Genomic DNA, 6075 nt, shown 5'->3' with positions numbered 1-6075 from the left:
CTGAGATTCCCGCAACAGTTGTCTTTTCTTCATCGTCACTATCTCCTGAGCACTCAGAGCTATGCCTGACATTGACAAAACCATGGAATCATTGCTTATCCCTCCCCCTTTTTTCTAGAAAGTTATTGGTCATTTTTTCTAGCGTTTGTCCATAGATAGCTTTTAAAGACTTCTGTTAGCATGCTTAGCAGCAGCTGCTCATGAAACAATGACCACGTGCCTTGTGCTAGTAGATGTCATGAAAGATCAAATAGATGAGACTGCCCCCAATATTGATGAGCGTGTAACCTCTTCAGAAATCAGGATGACCATCTGAGATAGCATTTGAAAACAAATAAATAAACCTATTAAGTAACCTTTTAAGTTTCTCCAGATATTTCCTTTCACAGGTGCCCAAAAGGTGGACACTGGATTCTCAGAGAAGGTCCTTTCCCGTGGTTATGGGTCTTTCTCCAGAAACCGGAGGCTGTGCTATCGCTCTGCAAAGAGTCTAGGAAACACTGGGATGGAAAATAAAGGAGATGGAGGGAAGAGACAGGATTTCTGCTTCTGCCTCTGCCACTGATTCACTCCGAACAGAACAGATCCATTCACCAAGCCCCACTGTCCTCATCAGGAAACTGGAGGGTGTAGCCAAGACGACGCGCTGAATTTGTTCTGTACTCACACAGGAGGAGAACAGCTCCCCATCACCTTTGTATTCAAATGACACCATGGAACATGGGCTGCAGCCAGACCTGGCCCTAAGTGTCCCATGCGATTATCAACCTTCTCCAAAGGACACTGAAGGTCCCTGAGATGGTGAAGCCCTACCCTGGCCGAAGCCTGGATCCCTGAATTCATTGCTTGAAGATTTGCTCTACTGGGAAAGTCCAGATCAGACTTGCTGTGAATGAAAAAACTTTACTATTAAGGTGTTGAGATTTTGAAACTGTTACAGTTTATCCCAACAAAAACACAATATGGATCTACAATTAGCTTTAAGAGTGGAATCTATATTGTTTTGTACTACTATATTTTTATTTTCTTTAGCAAATTATGAGTGGGCAATATATGGATTATAGCTTGCATCGTCTTTTCTTAAATAAAATATGTGCAAAGCTCTATTATTCCTGTGAGATTTAGCTTTCTGATTCACCCCTGCTTTGTTGAACTGACCACACATGTGTTTGCTATCTACATTTAGGAGGGATTCTTTCTGAGTTATGGTCTTGTTACAAAACAACTGAAATCAGGATCAGGGTGGGTTGGCTTTTTTGTTTATTTGTTTTTAATCTCATTTCTGCAAGGGAATTTCAAAGACCACAACACTATGAAAATTCTATCAGCTCTGCAAAATTTTCTTTGTGGCCAGTCTCCAATATTAATCCTCTCTCCTAAGCTCTTCCTTTGCCCCCTTTCCCAGAAGAACCCTGGACCCTCATGATGGGAATGGGATTATTTATAAGCTGAGAGAATGTGAGTAGCCTCAGACTCAGAGGTGAGGCACCCTGGAGTACTGCATTGCAATTTTCTGCAGCTACAAAGGAGAGTGCACCAATTTGCAATGCTTCATTCCCCCACTGACTCCCACCCTGCTTCCATTTCTTCCTCCTTCCCTTTCTCTCCCCTTCTTCAAGGCCTTGATCCTCAGGCTGGTCCTTATTTATGTGGCTGTTTGTTAGGTATCCAAAATGGAGAGCATAATACACAGAAAAGGGAAGTGAGACTAGATAAGACTGAGCAATTGTCTGCCTTGCTGACAGATGATGTTTGCAGTCCAAGATCATTAACTGTACACAGACAGAGAGGTGTTTTTCTAAATAAGCCATCCTGGATATGCGAGTCTGTGGCTGTTGAATTTATCATGAGATGCTACGGCGGGGCACACCTGTGTGAGTACACACTTCTGGATATCACTGAGCATAAATACAGCTTGCTGGCTTCTCGTCTGTGCCGCCCTGGCAGTGGTCCAAAAAGGGAATTTTCATTGATCTTCTAGTTTAATTATATCTGTGGCGATATCTACTACCTTGTGAATCATCATGTGGGCTCGTTAGGCACCTGTTCTCTCTCCACTTGCAAGGAAAATGTTTCAATTAGAATAAAAAAATGATTAAAGATCTTTCCTCTTCATTTCTTGCCCTAGGTAACTGAGAGGAAATTGACATGAATATGCAGCTAGGCAGGTGGAGAGCAGGTCAAATCACAGATAGAACTTATTAGCTCTGTCCCATTTCCCCAACACACCCAGCCTTTCTCACCCCCACACAACAATCAAGCATCCATTATAAGGGTGTATATCTTTTACTCAAATGAAGGCTCTGTGAGATAGCAGGATCCAAGTTATTTTTTTCTCTTGAAAATCTGAAGCAGGGAATGATGTGTGGCTCAAGGTACAACTGTTGATGATCAAATTTTGGGGGAAATAAAGACAGAAGGGAACCTAGATGATTAGTGTGCCTGGGTTGGTTTTAGGTATCCTTATCTAATGTATCTCAGCTGATCTGCACACCAACATGTTGGGGAAGTGTGAATAGTGTCATTTCTTTGACAAGAAAACTGAGACCTATCAGTATTCACGTTGAGTTTGGTGCAGTTCCAAAGTCTAACCCAGACCTGTTGAAGAACCTTAAAACTCAAACCAAGATGGAGTGACCTAAGCCAATACCATTAAAAACAAGAAGTCACCTTTGCCCCAAATAAAAATTAAAGTTTAAAATTACAGCCCTAAACTTTTTCCCCCAGAGCTTAAATGAGGTGCAGCTATAAAATAAGGGACCCTATTCTTAGCTAGATGCGACACTTGTGCCTGGCTGTGCTAAGACCTAACCCAGTTTGTATGCCTCCTAATACTCAAGTAACGGTGTGGGAAGCGGGACGCCACTCTCCCACAAGGGGAACAAAGGGAGCGAGACGTCATCCCCCCTCAGGGTGAACAAGATGGCGCTGGCAGGGAAAGGAACTACTAAAGAAGTAAACAACAAAATGGCAACAAGGTGCATGCCTCCCATGTGATCCCGTAGCTGATTGGATAGAAGACACATGCCTTTCACATGATCAGCTCACGGATTGGACTGCTGTGTGCATGGACACTATAGTGCTTTTGATTGGTCACTGCGGGTATATAAACCATGTGGCTTGTACTGGGGGTGCTCTCCGGACTCCTGAGTTCAGGAGGCCCATCTGCGCAGATGCCGAATAAATCCTCTTGCTTTTGCACCAGCTGGTCTGGAGTCTGAGTCTCTGGGGTGTGCCTCTCGATGTGTTAGCATCCTCACTCCAAGGGTCTAACATTTGGGGTCTCATCAAGGATTGGTGCGCCCCCAGACTCAATTCCAGGTTCGGTTGGAGGTAAGAGCTAGCTCAGTTTTCGTTTCGTGTTGCTATTGTGTGTGTGTATGTCTTCGGTGTTTCGGAAAATTGTACCTGTACAGGGCTTGTTTCGCTTGGGCCAGCGGGGGAGGCAGACGTGCCCTGAGACCCCTGGTCCTGCTCTGGAGGATGCTCCAAGAGTTTTGTCGGGGAGGGAGAGAGATCAGGTCTCTCTCCTCTCCGGGAATCCTGGCCGTGGTCGGCCGCTCCCCTCTCAATTCGAACTTTCGGTTTGTTGCCGATCAGTTGCTGCGCAGCTTGTGTGGTTTGTTCTGTTCGTCTGTCTAGTCGGTGTCCTGTACGTTGTCAATTCAATTGTTTTACCCATGGGTCAACAACTAACTACTCCTTTAAGTCTGACTTTAGGACATTGGAAAGAGGTCACGAAATGGGCACATAACCAGTCAGTGGAAGTGTGCAAGAAAAAGTGGCTGGCTTTCTGTACCTCTGAGTGGCCCTCCCTTGAGGTCGGATGGCTGCAGGATGGCACTTTTAACCTTACTATTATTTTACAGGTCAAAGAGAAGGTTTTCCAACTGGGACCACATGGACATCTGGACCAAGTGCCCTATATTGTCACCTGGGAGAGTCTCTTCCGGGATCCCCCAACATGGGTTAAGCCTTTCCTTTCCTCTTTAGGGGCACAGACCCCGAAACCTGGCCCCAGGCCTTCTTCAACCCCACTCGTGCCCTTACCTTTGGCGCCGCTCACTTTTTCTTCCCTTCTTCCCCTGAATGAACCACCTAAGCCTATGCCTAAAACTCCACCAGTTCTCCCAGACACTCAGGAAAATCTTCTACTTCTAGACCCTCCTCCTCCGTACCCTCCTCAGGTCCCACCACAATTGGTTCAGGAACCCCAGGACCCTGAGCCATCCTCCCCCGACTCCACCGAAATGGGAGGGTTAGAGCCTGCCTCCTCCCCACCCTCTTCGCCTGCGGCTGCGGAGGGAACGTGCCGGTGGCCCGGAGGGTGTCTGGTCCTCTCAAGCATTTCCTTTAAGGTCGGTGGCCGGCCAGATTCAGTATTGGCCGCTCTCCGCCTCCGACCTATACAACTGGAAGACCCACAATCCCTCCTTTTCCCAAGACCCCCAAGCTTTGACCGGATTCTACTCACTCACCAACCCACTTGGGATGATTGTCAGCAACTTTTACAGGCCCTCCTCACCACGGAGGAAAAACAGCGAGTCATATTAGAGGCTCGTAAAAATGTGCTGGGAGCAGATGGCAGGCCAACCCAACTGCCTAACGAGATCGAGGACGTCTTCCCTCTGACTCCCCCGGAGTGGGACTACAACACCGTGGCCTGTAGGGAGCGACTCCGTGTCTATCGCCAGACTCTGTTAGTGGGTCTCAAAGGGGCAGGGAAGCGCCCCACCAATTTGGCCAAGGTACGTGCGATTATCCAGGGTCAGGAAGAGACGCCGGCAGGGTTCTTAGAATGTTTAATGGAAGGTTATCGCATGTATACCCCTTTTGACCCTTTGGCCGCTGAACGCCAGTTGGATGTAATTATGTCGTTTATTGGACAGTTGGCTCCCGATATCCAAAACAAATTACAACGACTGGACGGGCTGCAACAGTATACATTACAGGACCTACTAAAGGAGGCAGATAAAATTTTCAATAAAAGGGAAACACAGGAGGAAAAGGAAGAAAGATTACGCAAAGAGCAAGAGCGGAGGGAGGACATCTGGGACAAAAAGCGGAATCGAGAATTAACCAAAATTTTGGCCACGGTAGTGCAGGGTGCAGGGCAAGGTAGGCCAGGACAGAATAAGACCCTGGGAGACAAGAGAAGGCCCCGAGTAGAATGAGACCAATGTGCCTACTGCAAAGAAAAGGGACACTGGGTTAAGGAATGCCCTAAGCTGTCTCAGGAAACTAAGAAAAAGACAGTTCCAGTCCTGCCCTTGGGGGAAGACAACTAGGAAAGTCAGGGCCAGGAGCCCCCCCCCCCCCGAGCCCAGGGTAACTCTTGACGTAGGGGGGCACCCGGTGACCTTCCTGGTAGATACAGGAGCACAACATTCGGTGCTGACCGAGGCCAGGGGGCCTCTGAGTTCTAAAACTTCTTGGGTCCAGGGAGCTACTGGGGGAAAATTGTACAGGTGGACAACTGAACGAAAGGTCCATTTGAACACCGGACAGGTGACTCACTCGTTCCTACTGGTGCCGGATTGCCCATACCCCCTATTGGGCCGGGATTTGCTTTCAAAAGTGGGGGCGCCTCAAGCTGCCAGAAGGAACAAGGTTCCAGGGAAATCGACCCGGAGTCAATTGGGAGGTAGACTTCACCAAGGATAAGCCAGGAAAATATGGTAACAAGTATCTCCTAGTTTTTATAGACACCTTGTCTGGGTGGATGGAAGACTTCCCCACCAAACGAGAAACCGCTCAAGTGGTTGTCAAAAAAATCATCGAGGACATCTTCCCGCGATTTGGTCTCCCTCAGGTAATTGGGTCTGATAATGGGCCTGCCTTCGTCTCCCAGGTAAGTCAGCTGGTGGCCAAAAACACTGGGGATAAATTGGAAATTACATTGTGCTTACAGGCTCCAAAGTTCAGGACAGGTAGAGTGGATGAATAGAACAATTAAAGAGACCTTAACTAAAATAGCTATAGAGACTGGCACTAGAGACTGGGTCTAACTCCTCCCCATGGTTCTGTTCTGGGTCCGGAACACCCCTTTGGACCATGGACTAACCCCGTATAAAA

At 47.4% G+C, this 6075-nt stretch overlaps 1 pseudogene; it reads left to right on the top strand.

Annotated features, from left to right (window-relative positions):
* The first annotated feature begins 208 nt into the window (after positions 1 to 208).
* Positions 209 to 5573, top strand: LOC149128736 (uncharacterized; annotated as a pseudogene).
* Positions 5574 to 6075: the final 502 nt, after the last annotated feature.

Source organism: Oryctolagus cuniculus, chromosome 1, assembly GCF_051225735.1.
Source record: "Oryctolagus cuniculus isolate XC-2025 breed Fujian yellow rabbit chromosome 1, ASM5122573v1, whole genome shotgun sequence".
NCBI classification, from domain to species: domain Eukaryota; kingdom Metazoa; phylum Chordata; class Mammalia; order Lagomorpha; family Leporidae; genus Oryctolagus; species Oryctolagus cuniculus.
The sequence above is the reverse complement of the archived record's forward strand: the minus strand, read 5'-3'. Positions and strand labels throughout refer to the sequence as shown.